The 14263-nt window shown below is 35.0% G+C and overlaps 1 protein-coding gene across 1 annotated transcript in view; it reads right to left on the bottom strand.

The window, feature by feature from the left end:
* The window catches only part of arhgap24 (Rho GTPase activating protein 24), a 137718-nt gene that overhangs the window by 99532 nt on the left and 23923 nt on the right, over window positions 1-14263 (bottom strand). The gene's annotated exons all lie outside the window — the stretch shown is intronic.

The following is a 14263-nucleotide window of genomic DNA, read 5'->3' on the forward strand; positions in this document are numbered from 1 at the left end:
TAAAAACACTTTTATTTATAATAGTTCATGTGACTACAGTGGTTCAACCTTATTATGTATCAATAGGTCTATTTTACTTTTTAATTTTATTAATTGCTGTATCTATTGGTTCCTTGTCAAGCACTTTGAATTGCATTAATTTGTTTAGAAAAGTGCTATATAAATAAAATTTGCTTGCTTAATGTTAAGAAGTGACTAGAATACTTTTTGTGGGCCAAAAATACAAAGTAACGACTTTATTCAACAATATCTAGTGATGGGTGATTTCAAAACACTGCTTCATGAAGCTTCGAAGCTTTACAAATCTTTAGTTTTGAATCAGTAGTTCAGAGAGTGTATATAAATGCCAAAGTCACGCCCCCCAGTGGTGAACTATTGAAATTTCGAAACACTTATGATGTAAAGAAGCCTCGTTTACTGAAATCACGTGACTTTGGCAGTTTGATACACACTCCAAACCACTGATTCAAAACAAAAGATTCGTAAAGCTTTGAAGCTTCATGAAGCAGTGTTTTGAAATCGGCCATCACTAGATACTGTTAAACAAAGTCGTTATTTAGTTTTTTTGGCGCTCAAAAAGTATTCTCGTCGCTTCATAACATTAAGATTAAACCACTGTTTAAAATATGTTTTTAGTAGCTTTCGGAGCATCTGAAAGTATTAATTGTCTTGCAGGTAATGCAGGCCTCACTGAGCGATCAGATTTTATCAAAAATATCTTAATTTGTGTTCTGAAGATGAACGAAGGTCTTACGGTTGTGGAACGACATAAGGGTGAGTAATTAATGACAGAATTTTCATTTTTGGGTGAACTTACCCTTTAACGTTTATTTTATTAAAAGTAAAAAAAAAAAATGTTATGGTTTTAGTTTTAGTTTTAGACATGTTTGTCAGCTTCGAATACACAAAAGAGGAAAAGAGTCATACTCCCATTTCCTGCAGTGGTTGTGCAGTATTGTTTTTCACTTACTGACCACAGAGCAGCACTGAGCTGCTATAGGAACCTGTGTGTTTGCACTCTTGCTTGACATTCTAATATGATTTGTCCTGGGAAAGCAAACTCATTGAAGATCATTAGATTGTGATGTAGAGTAGTTTATAATCACATCAGTCACTAAGTGCTTTCTAAGGCCAATTAGCCAGTTTAAAATGCTAAAATGCTAATGATCTAAGTAGGATAACAAATGCAATGGAGATAATTTATTTGTCCAGAGCTTTATGCCTGAGCACTGGATGCTAATTGCTTCTAATGCTGGTGTTCCACTATTGTTTGCTATTACTAATAGGACCTAAGAACCTTAAATAAGAAGGAAAGTAGAATAAGAAATAAGAAGGAAAGTAAACTCTCTCAAAGTTTTTCAAAGCTATAGTAAAGTAAAGTGAACTGCAAAGTCACATAGTCTCTCTCTTAGGCCGTGTGTCCACCAGAGCGTATTTTTTCAATTGTTTTCAATAGGAACGGCGCGTTTTTTCACGCTCAAGCGCTGCGAGCTCGCCGTTTTTTACTGGTCGTCTCGAGTTGAAGAATGTTCTACTTTGAGTAAAACGCTGCGCTCATCACTGTCACTTTTTAGCCAGCTGTCCAATCAGAGTGGAGGAGGGGCGGGACAAATACAACACCGACCAACTGTCACATGCTTGCTGTACAGCGACATCAACAAACAGAAACAAAATGGGTGAGAAATTAATATTGCTGGTCTCCGAACATACATAGCAAGTAATTCCGCATTGTGTTAACATTTTTAGTCTGAAACAAATTACCTGAAAAATCAGTTATAAGTAACAGTGACGCAGATATTCCGTATCATAGCAACAAAGCGTCTCAACGGAAAAAAAACGCTGTGCTGCAGAAGCGCTCTCAAGCGCTCACAGACGGGCGTTTTAAGCAGAGCGCCTGGCTAAAAACGCTCTGGTGGACACACGGCCTTAAAGTCGGCATGAAACAGAAGTTGTGATAGTTTTTTACTCCCTATTGTGACGTATATCCAAGTGAAACAGCTTCTCGAGCAAGAAAAAATTTAGGGCGGGACTTCATATTTTACATGGGGAATTGATTGTGTCATGTGAGTGACAGGTTGTCCCACTCTCATGCCAGTAAACACAGGGGTTAAATTGAGCCGGGGCCGTCCGGGGCTGAGCCCCGGCACATAGGCTTATCAGGGCTCGACATTAACGCTTAATTTCTTGAAGGGGCAAGAGAAAGAGAGCTTTACTTGTCCTGATTAAAACATCAATAACAAAAATAGTTAGGGAATCACCAAAACGCAATCATGATTCTGTTAGATTTAGTGTAAGTGGCGATTGATAATGGATAATATAAATATTTAATAATAAATATTTTATTAATGAATGATTCAGTGTTTTGAACAAATCGGTTGAGTCAAAGATTCAGTAATAGCCTATTCCAAAACACCTGCCTCATTCTTGAATGAATCAGCCGTTTGAACAAATCGTTTGAATGAATGACTAGGACAGTCACTTGCCGCCACCTACTGCCAGTTCAGTTTCATGTTTAAACTTTCCCAACATTTCTTATTTGTATATTCAAAAATATTTAAAGAGTATCATAACATTATTTAATGCAGTTGTAATTTTTCAGTGTAAATTATTTAATTTGATTCATAACAGTCCTGCTTTATGAAAATGAAAAATGAAATAAGATTAGGGGAAAAAATGCCCTTGGGGTAAATATCACAAATATGCAGATATAAATATGCAAAAGCTGACGGAACACTGTTGAGAATATAGCTTCAGAATAAATTATATTTACACCAAAAAAAAAATAAAAATTTTTCTAGACAACTTTTTTTGGTCGGACAAGTGACCAATTTACTTGTCCAAAGGACAATACCCTGTATTTTTTATTGATATGCTCTCCTTTAGGCCTACAGAAAGATTTTGTTATCAGATGTAGCTTTGCACACTGCCAACATCTAGAATGATTTTGATCTGCATTTTAGTGTTCATAGCAGAGGGCTCTGTCGACTTATTTTTAGTTTGTCAATTGATAAGATTTTGTAGGCTTTGCATACTCATGTGCACTCCTCGAAAGCCTGAAACCACAGAGCCCCCCCATATAAGAAATCCCAATTTAACCCCTGAGTAAACACGTCATTTTGTATAATGTTGCAATTTATACAACAGTTTGTTCTGGTTCTCGAATATGATTGGCTGAGAGGTCTTTCCAGCCATGCGATATTATACCAGTATCACCACAGGAACCGTTTCACCATTTGAATCAGCATTCTCTCAGCGATTGTTATGACGGACGATCAAACCTACCATATTTTTACAGATACTACTGTTATTGTGTCACGGAATGTAGTTTTAAGAATTTTTTAGGAAAGAATGTAGTTATTTAGACCTCAAATATGCAATTTATATGTAAACATAGTGCTTATTTTTGGATGTTTTTAGACATTTTTGAAGATGTGAGCTCCAGGCCGTCAGCAGCCGTTCAGCGCTCGTGTACCCGCAGAGAACAGCTTCATCTTGGCTAGTCCTTCGGGAATTTGCCGCTGGTGATATTGCTCTATATCGCATGGCTACGAGAGTGATATTGTGTGCAATGTTTGCAAAAATTATCTTCTAAAGACAGCAATATGGGTGCATTTATACAGCTGAAATATTGCTTTTTAACAAACTTTTGTGTTTACTGATGTTTTACGGCCTAATCAAATGAAAGTATATTTTTTATGGTGATTATACACCATGCTGTAAAGTTATAGTGCCACACATTTTGTTCACTGGAGGATGGATGGTGACAAAAGATTTAGGGAGAGCGAGCACAGAGGACATAAAGAAGATTACAGAAATAAGACATAAAAGTTACAGCCAGAACTTCAGTCTGCTCAGAATACTAATTACTCTTATATCTGATGCTTGAGAGAGAGAGGAGATATTCAGACTGCACTCAAATGCAGGATTCTGTTCTTAACTACAGCTGATATACCGGATAATGAGAGATCACCTGTCACAAATCCACAGCACATTACAGAGGAGAATAAAAAGAAAGATTGAGAGAGAAACTTGCATAAACCTTCAATCTGTCTGGTTGTCTCCTAGATTTGGCAAAGTCCTGGTCTGACAAGTGTTCAAGGACATAGAAGTGTCTCAGAGTGTGTTCACGCATTGTTTGGTTCAATTAAAATAAATTCTGGTGCGACTGCTTACTTAACGAGGTTCATTCGAGTAAGTGGTGCGCACCAAACGAACTCTGGTGCAGTTTGACTGAAATATGAGCGCAACTTGGACCAAAGATACACTATATTACCAAAAGTATTGCGACACGCCTCCAAATCATTGAATTCAGGCATTCCAATCACTTCCATGGCCACAGGTGTATAAAATCAAACACCTAGGCATGCAGACTGCTTCTACAAACATTTGTGAAAGAATAGGTCACTATCAGGAGCTCAGTCAATTCAAGCATGGTACCGTGATAGCTTGCCACCTGTGCAATAAGTCCATTCGTGAATTTTGCAATTGGGAACAACAGCAACTTGGCCACGAAATATCACAGAGCGGGCTCAGGTGCGCAGAAGTCGCCAACTTTCTCAGATTAGCTCAAGAACAGTGTGTAGAGAGCTGTATTGAATGGGTTTCCATGGCCGAGCAGCTGCATCCAAGCCTTACATAACCAAGTGCAATGCAAAGCGTTGGATGCTGTGGTGTAAAGCAAGCCACCACTGGACTCTAGAGCAGTGGAGACGTGTTCTCTGTAGTGAACAATCACGCTTCTCTGTCTGGCAATCCGATGGACGAGTCTGGGTTTGGCGGTTGCCAGAAGAACAGTACTTGCCTGACTGCATTGTGCCGAGTGTAAAGTTTGTTGGAGGGGGGATTATGGTGTGGGGTTGTTTTTCAGGGGTTGAGCCTGTCCCCTTACTTCCAGTGAAAGGAACTCTTAATGCTTCAGCATACCAAGACATTTTGGATAATTTCATGCTCCCAACTTGATGGCCCCTTCCTGTTCCAACATGACTGAGCACAAGTGCACAAAGCAAGGTTCATAAAGACATGGATGAGCGAGTTTTGGTGTGGAGGAACTTGACTGGCCTGCACAGAGTCCTGACCTCAACCCGATAGAACACCTTTGGATGAATTAGAGCGGAGACTGTGAGCCAGGCCTGACCTCACAAATGCACTTCTAGAAGAATGGTCAAAAATTCCCATAAACACACTCCTAAACCTTGTGGAAAGCCTTACCAGAAGAATTGAGGCTGTTATAGCTGCAAAGGGTGGGCCAACTCCATATTAAACCCTACGGATTAAGAATGTGATGTCATTAAAGTTCATGTGCATGTAAAGGAAGGCGTCCCAAAACTTTTGGCAATATAGTGTATCTACACAAACCAAAAAATAGACATGATTTCACAAGATGTGAACGCTCAGGCAGACCTGTCATTTCTTGTCATAGAAGCTGTGTTGCCCATTAAAGTTTGGTAAAGGCGTCGAAACCCAGGGTAAAAATAACCCCATATTAACATGCATAAAACAAGAGCATTTAGCACACAACATTGTTTATTGATGTTTGGTGAGTTCTGTCACAAAATATACATCATAAATGCTGTTTAATCAGGTTGTGACCTTTTCCTTATGGTTTTTGGTTTTGTAGTTTTAGTTTGTAGTGTTAAAAATGACAGTGTGAACACCAAGCAAACTATAACTAAATGTATACGGATTAAAAGAACCAAACTACAAGTGTGAACACACCCTTAGAGTAAAACTGCTGATCAACTCATATTTAAAGGTGAAGCATTATGAGTCACAATATCGATTAGCAAAAATAATGATCCATGACCTTACCCATTTTCACATAAAAAAAAAACTGCTACAAGTATGTAGATCAGCACTATTTCTCTAAGAAAGCAAATTCCCTTCTGATTATGCTCAAAGTTAATGGCTCGTCCCTGTATAAACTAATATTTCAGGTGTCTATACACCCTCCTTTTATACCTAAGATTAATATTAGCTGACACAGCCTGTTCTCTTTAAACATCCCTTGTGAACAGATTATTGTCTCTATTGTTTTTCATCCTGCTTTGTAACTTATTCCCCTGGCTTCATTTACTGAGCACTGAAAGATGCTCCGCTCCCCAAACGACCTCTGATGTCTCTTAGTACAGTGAAACAGGAAGTACAAGAGGAAACAGTGGCTCAGCAGGTCATTTAGGACACATCAGCGAAAATGCTCATGAAGACAGACGCTGCTGTGCATATAATCAGGGGTTTGATTGCTCATTGAATACTTGTGTGTTCAAGACAAGTTTAGCACTGTAGGGTATAGTTAAAGGTAGGGTAGGTAATTTCAGAAAGATTAGCAATAACCAGCTATGCATAAGAAGGCAGACCACTCTCCAAAGCCAAGCCAAAACACATGAACATGCACAGCCAGAGCAGAGCCTGCAAAGCGTCACAAAAGATGGAGTTACATTACCTCGTCTCAAAGCGCATAACATTACAGTAATAATTCATGTAAACAACTTATGAGATCTGACTTGTACCACCTGACTGCTTCAGATTCATTTCAGCACTGATAGTTCTGCCATAGAAACGCATAACTCTGAGAGCAAGAACGTCACGGGTTGAAATCTCGTAATTACTGTTACAACTTAAAGTGAACGGCATATTTGCCAATGATTGTATGAACATTTTTTGGTTCTGAGACTTCACCAGATGATATATGTAAAAAAAAATTAATATTTTGACCACTTCTATTGATTGCTATCAGAGATTCAACCAGCATAACAAATACCTTATCTTAAATATGACTACTTTTACACTGGGGTAGAAATAAATCTCACATAAATACTTGTTAATAAATTTGAAGGACAAAAATAAAATAAAATAAAAATAAAGAAATAAAATAAAATATTATATATAAACAAATATCAAACATTAATACAATACATTTTCATGTTTTTTTTTTTTTTTTGCAGGAACTAAACAATTAAAAATAACAAATAAAAAAATATTTTTGGCAGATAATATAAAAATAATGAGTGAAGAAGGTTACTGAATCAAAAAAGATTTAAAAATAAAGTAAAATAAAATGGATTTAAAAATAAAATAAAAAATTGTTTTAAAAATAAAATAAAAAATAGATTTAAAAATAAAATATAGATTTTAAAAAAAATAAAATAAAATTATTACATTTCGCCAGATTTATTTTAAGAGTTTCACTGTTCCTAAAACAGCATTCAGACCCCAGTGTCATCACAACATGTCCAATTATTCTACTTCCAGCTGAATTACAATAATTATGCAAACCATACCACTGGACAAAACCCTTTATGAACATCTATCTGTACTTGAGTGCATAAAATGAATCCACATACGTTGGTTCCCTGCCCACTAGTGCCCTTCTCTGCATGCCAGTAGATGACCTCTGACCCTTCCAGTAGCGGCACTGTGCATTCCGAACATGACAGACGCACACGACCCCAGACTGTTGCGAAGAACCCCGCGTGCCTAACTTCATGCTGTTGACGCAAGTGTACAAAGACCCTCTCTATTTCAACTTAAATAACTATATATGGCCAGAAACAGGCACGTACTTCAAGAATATGATCCTGTCACTGTGTGTATGTGTGTCACGGGGCCACGTCTCCTTGGGCAACATTAGGGGGCAGATGTTCATGCACAGGAATGAGAGACAGCAATTAAGCTAATGAGGCAGGTAACTAATGGAGCCATCGCTTTGAATGAAGATGCCAATTAATAGCCACTTTAATGACAGTGCTTCATCACCTCTTGTTGCATTGTGGGATGTCTTAATTACACTTCCCTCCTCAACTACAAACAGATGATTTTTGAGATTTATTCTGACAGTATCTGTGGTCTTGTATGCACGATATAACTTTGGTGTCATGACGGGGGTTTTTTCTCGTTCTTTTTTTGGTTCGGAAGGTGTTGCGGGTGTTTCTTTCTGTTTGCTGCATGACAGTTTGGGGAGATTATGGGCTCTGTGCAAATAGCACAAACAGTCTTCGTGTGCCCTACTTACAAAGTTTTCCATCTCTGAAACAATCTCAGCTGGTTGTTTATGCTGTACAGAAAAAAGCAACATGGAGCATGTTGTAGGTGAGATAGTTGTGATTAATTCACTTGTCTTTGGTTTGCTGGTCACCTTTATTTGTGGAAAAGAGAGAAACACACAGGATCTAAATATACCATTTGTGTTTTCCTAAAAGGGGTCATATGAAGAAACTGCGTTTTGGAAATAAAACTATGTAGATATACTGTAAGATCCATAACAATCTCTCCCAAGTTGATGTGTGAATTATTACTTTTTTAGTTAAGTCAACTTATTTTAATGGAATTTATATAAAGTAATTTTAGGTGAAATCTGTATAGCGCTGAGACAGAAATCTTTGTCTTTTGCAGCCATGATAATTAAACATTAAATTTCTTTAAAAAAAAATTACCAACCCCAAACTTTTGAATGGTAGTGTAAACATATTAACATGTGACCGCCCATGTTTACATATCAAACCTACTGAGTATTCACCAACTAGGCCACCCAGTCTTAAAGGATTAGTTCACTTTCAAATTAAAATTTCCTGATAATTTACTCACCCCCATGTCATCCAAGATGTCCATGTCTTTCTTTCTTCAGTCGAAAAGAAATTAAGGTTTTTGGTGAAAACATTCCAGTATTATTCTCCTTATAATGGACTTTAATGGAGCCCAAATGGTTGAAGGTCAAAATTAGTTTCAGTGCAGCTTCAAATTATCGCCTTCCAAGTGGTTCCTCCAAAACCGCACTTTCATATACTTAAAAAAGCTTACGCTGTATGTCCTACGCCTTCCCTATTCTACTTATGTAACAAACGCAGGGCCAGTTCCAAAGTTTATTAAGGTGTAGGACATACAGCGTAAGCTTTTTGAAGAATACGAAAGTGCGGTTTTGGCGGAAGGACTTGGAAGGTGATCAATTCTGTTTATAAAGCATATACATTTATATATATATTTTTTTTAAATGACCGATTGTTTCGCTAGACAAGACCCTTATTCCTCATCTGGTATCGTTTCAAGCCCTTTGAAGCTGCACTGAAACTGTAATTTTGACCTTAAACCGTCTGAAGGCCATTATAAGGACAAGTCCACTATAAGGAGAATAATCCTGGAATGTTTTCATCAAAAACCTTAATTTATTTTCGACTGAAGAAAGAAGGACATGAACATCTTGGATGACATGGGGGTGAGCAAATTATCAGGAAAATTTTATTTGAAAGTGAACTAATCCTTTAAAGGTAACAAAAAACCGCCTGTTTATGAGGGTCAGAGAGAACTAAAATATGACTGTTTTCAGTGTAAGAAACTTTGACTAACATTATAAGTAGACTTCAGGTGGAAAAATAGTATTCTACACTTCTCACACATTATAGGTGGACACAAGCCCTTGAAAATATACATCTGTGTTCACTTCACTGAGAGGTCTTGTATTGTCTTCCCTGGCAGGCTCCATAATATTCCACATTTTGAAGTGCATAAGGGATCTCATTCATAAAACAGAGCAGAACAACAGATGCATTGTGGGCTGATGGTTGTTCTTTCCGTTTGCCGTCTAGCTCCCTTTTTCTGAAGGCCTAACCTTTGTGTGTCGGCTGGAGAGATGAACAGAAACAGAATATATTTGGAAGGGTTAGGCTAAATCTTGGCCAATGAAAATCACATGCTGTAATGCTTATGAATACTTAAATGTGTTTAAATGGTATTCAACTTGTTTGTGATGCATACTGTCAGTCATTCAATGTCATGTTTTTTTTTTTTTTTTTTAGATGACTAGAAATATGCAGAAATATGCCAAAAGACATAGTACTCTTGCTTTCTTTGTGAATTTCAAAAAGAGGTTCAGCATGGATTTTTTTTTTTAGCAACTTTCAATCTTTTAGTGTCATTTTTCTTGCTATCTTAGAAAGACATGCTCGGAGAAGCAAAGAACAAGCAAGGTCTTATAAGGCGAATCCGCTGTTACACTTCTTACGTAAACACTTTTTACCGACTTTCACAAAATGACTGCATTTATAAGATCAAAAGCAGCCCTGACTTATAAAGTTTTCACATACTGAGAATATTTGTAGGCTTTGAAGCCACTGATATTAAACAGGATCATTTTCCTTACTGTTTGATTTTGTCAATAAGCTGCACTGAAGCTAAGTTGGGTCTTGTGAAAGCAACCAAAAGACTAAATATAATCGTTTAAATATAGTCTAATGCAGAAGTTAGAGGACTACACTTTTCAGTGTTACAGGCCATTGTGTTTTCTTCCTATTTCACATTACATTTTAAAGAGCTATCTTGGGAAACACTTTTTGCATTATAAGCATTTTCTCTACAGTTTTTTTTATTCACTTTGGTAACCTAATCTTAGTACTAATCTAACAACAGATCATCAAAAGTGCACTTTTTTCAAACATTTCAGCATGTTTTCAATTGTTTTAGTACAATACACAAAATCAGAAAGTATCCTTTTCACTATGCAAAATAAGTGTTTTTATCTATATAAATGTTTCATTCGCAGTAACTGCCTTTTATAATGCTATTACTATCAAACTTTGCATCTCTTTTCGTTCAGTTTAATACATTTGTCTATTATTTAATCCAACTGAATCAGTGGATCATCTGGTACAACTATAGATTTCTATAGACATTGATTCTATAGGCAGTTTCTATAGAAATGATTTGCAATTTGGATAATGGATAATCACATGTAATGAATTATAAGCAATTTATCTTAGATGATGACCACAATTTTCAAAGTGTGTGTCTAACCCAACAAGGATGGTAAAACCAGTAATTTAAGACCTTGTTTGGACTTTTTTTTGTTTTGTTTTTGTCCCCATAAGGAAAACAGCTCATAAATCATATGAAATTATATTTTTATAAAATGTAAAAATGCAGAAAGTTATCTGTGATGGGTACATTTAGGGGTAGGGTATTGTTGTTGAACTGGTTGTTAAGAGTACAAAACTGAAAGAAGATCATACTGTTGTGTTTCGGTGATTAAACCAAATGTGCTCATTACATATCACAACGATCTTGTGTTTGAAACAGTGATTATGTAGAATGAAACTTGTACAGCTAGAATGAAAGCATGAGATCAAGTTTTGAAAGAAATTACTAACTGTGTTACAAGTGTGATCAGTTGGGATTTTTGTATTAAGAGTTTTGAAAATGCACTCCTTACTTGTGAAAAAGTATCAAAGTGAACAAAAAACTGTAATACAAACAGTAATCCATGTATTTTCAGAAATAATTTTAAACACTTTTAAAGAGTAAATGCATTATAAAACATAATAAAAACCCATACAGACAGACAGACAGACAGACAGACAGACAGACAGACAGACAGACAGACAGACAGACAGACAGACAGATAGATAGATAGATAGATAGATAGATAGATAGATAGATAGATAGATAGATAGATAGATAGATAGATAGATAGATAGATAGATAGATAGATAGATAGATAGATAGATAGATAGATAGATAGATAGATAGATAGATAGATAGATAGATAGATAGATAGATAGAACCAGACGGTTGAAGGTCAAAATTACAGTTTCAGTGCAGCTTCAAAGGGCTTTAAATGATACCAGATGAGAAAAAAGGGTCTTATCTAGAGAAACCATCACTCATTTTCTAAAATAAAATTAACATTTTACACATTTTAACCATAAATGCTCGTCTTGAAGTAGCTTTCTTCTTCTTCTTCTCTATTAGAATTCCGGCAGTGTAGACACTGCTAAGTGTGTTACTGCCCTCCACAGGTCAAAGTTTGAACTAAAGTGTCATATACAATATACTAGTGCAAGTACTGTATGAGTTTCGTTGCAAAACGAGATAACTCCGTTTTTTTAATTTTTCAAAAATCTTGTTTTTTGGTTGTGCATTCCAATTAATATCAATTCAACTGCAGTTGGTTTGTTTTGATTTAAACCTTCATAACTTTAAAAATACAGCTAAGTAGCACCATAAAACAAAATAGTAACATGATAACATAATAATAAACATGTTTTGACAAATGTTAAAAACGGAGTTATCTCGTTTTGCAACGAAACTCTTCAACAATGAGTGATGGTTTCTCTAGATAAGACCCTTATTCCTCGTATGAGATTGCATAGAACACTTTTGAAGCTGCACTGAAACTGTAATTTTGACCTTCAACCGTTTGGAGGCCACTGAAGTCCACTATAAGGAGAATAATCCTGGAATGTTTTCATCAAAAACCTTAATTTCTTTTTGACTGAAGAGAGAAGGACATGGACATCTTGGATGACATGGGGGTGAGTAAATTATCAGGAACATTTTAATTTGAAAGTGAACTAATCCTTTAAGAAAGCCCATTTTGTTAAACAGCAAACAATTGTGTGTTTCTCATGAGGCGGGTGCAGAATACATAGCAGATCTTCTTCTCTCCCTCAGCATGAAGACAGTCAAGACATGATTTGAATCTTCTGTCTGGTGTGGTGTCAGTGGTTTTCTCTGTAGCACTGCAAGTCGTTGCCATAGAGACCTCTGAGACCAGCACAGATACAAGGAACTATTTTGACTATGTCTGTGCATATGGAAGACTTTATGGCAATGATTAAACAATATGCAAAGAAAAAACAAAAGCTGCTCTTTCATGGTTGAATGTCTGGTTATTGTGTCAACAACAGGCTGTCATAACAGTCACTGACTCATGTCTGCCTTTCCATTCGTTCTTCAAATACACAGCAGTGCCTCTAAGAAGAAAAAAAAAAGATCAAATGCATGAGTATATCCTCAGTTTTGATGTTTTGATCAGGTCATCAGAGGTCTTATGAATCGGTTTTGTACACAGTCCATCTCTAGGCACATGGATTTGATTTATGAGTCACATTAATGCACTTGCTTTGTCATGGCAAAGCAAGTCTGAGCTCACCTGACCTATTGTTTTCTCCCTCATACACGTGTGTGCAAAGATGTAAACACTGACACACAATGCAAACTCCAAGCAATAGTCTAAACATAGTGGGCATTAACACATAGAAAACTCATGAATGAGAATCAATCATTAATTCAACTTGTTTGACAGAAATATTTGTCTACCTGACTCCAAAAACACTTTAGGGACTTTGAATGTCCCTTATTTACAATGAAATGTCATATAAATAGATTACAGCCAAAGTCAATTCATACAAAACTCAATTCATGGAAACTCAGCTTCCACTAAATGTAGCTAAATAAATCAAATGCTTCACAAAAATTGCTCTTTATTATATTTTATTTTTATTTATTTACTATATAATATTTAAAAAATAAATATCCTAATAAAAATATTTTAATAATAAATGAAATATCATATTATAATAACAAATATAGCATATTAATTATGTTAATAAATAATTCATTTATTTATTATATTTACTTCATCATATTATAAAGTTTTATATCAAATATTATTAGAAAATTAGAATATAGAAAAAAGTGAATATTACAAAAAGTTTAAAGTAAATATGATAAATGTGAAAGTAAATATGATGATAAATAAACCCCACCTTAGAATATTTATACTAAAGTATTATTTATAAAAAAGTTTATTAATGGAAATTTAATACAGATATTATAATAATAAAGCAAATATGATGATTATTAATATCTCTGTCTTAATACTCTCTCATAATAATAAATTATTGGGATTTATTTATAGTCATTATATTATAGTTATTATCAAAGATTTACTTTATACAATTGCAAAATATAAATATATTATCATAATATGATAAATGTAAATCTAAATATTATTATAAATCTATTGCCAAATTATTTATAACACAATAAAATATTAAAAATACCAATGTTTATTAAAGTAAATATTATAATGAATATATTATCATTTTAAAGCATACAGTACATGATTACCATGTTAAAGAGTTATTATATTTGCTTCATAATATTCATAATATTAAAACAATATACATAATATTATTAGAACATTAAACTAAATAGTATAAAATATTATGATAAATAAATCACTTGTTACATTGTATTATTTATTAGAATATTTATTTATAATACTTATTGCACTATTTAAAAAAAAAAATAAAAAAAACATGGCCAAAAAATGCCATTGCAAGGTTTATTTTCAACAAAACTACTCAAAGTAGAACACACATTAGTATTTTGATAAAAGACTTTCTTATATTTGTGTAAATATTTGCCAGTGGATTCTAGAAGAGCTTCTTAAGTATTTTAACAACCTCAAATATGCTCGCCTGAAGAACTTCAA

Source organism: Chanodichthys erythropterus, chromosome 22, assembly GCF_024489055.1.
Source record: "Chanodichthys erythropterus isolate Z2021 chromosome 22, ASM2448905v1, whole genome shotgun sequence".
Taxonomy (NCBI): Eukaryota; Metazoa; Chordata; class Actinopteri; order Cypriniformes; family Xenocyprididae; genus Chanodichthys; species Chanodichthys erythropterus.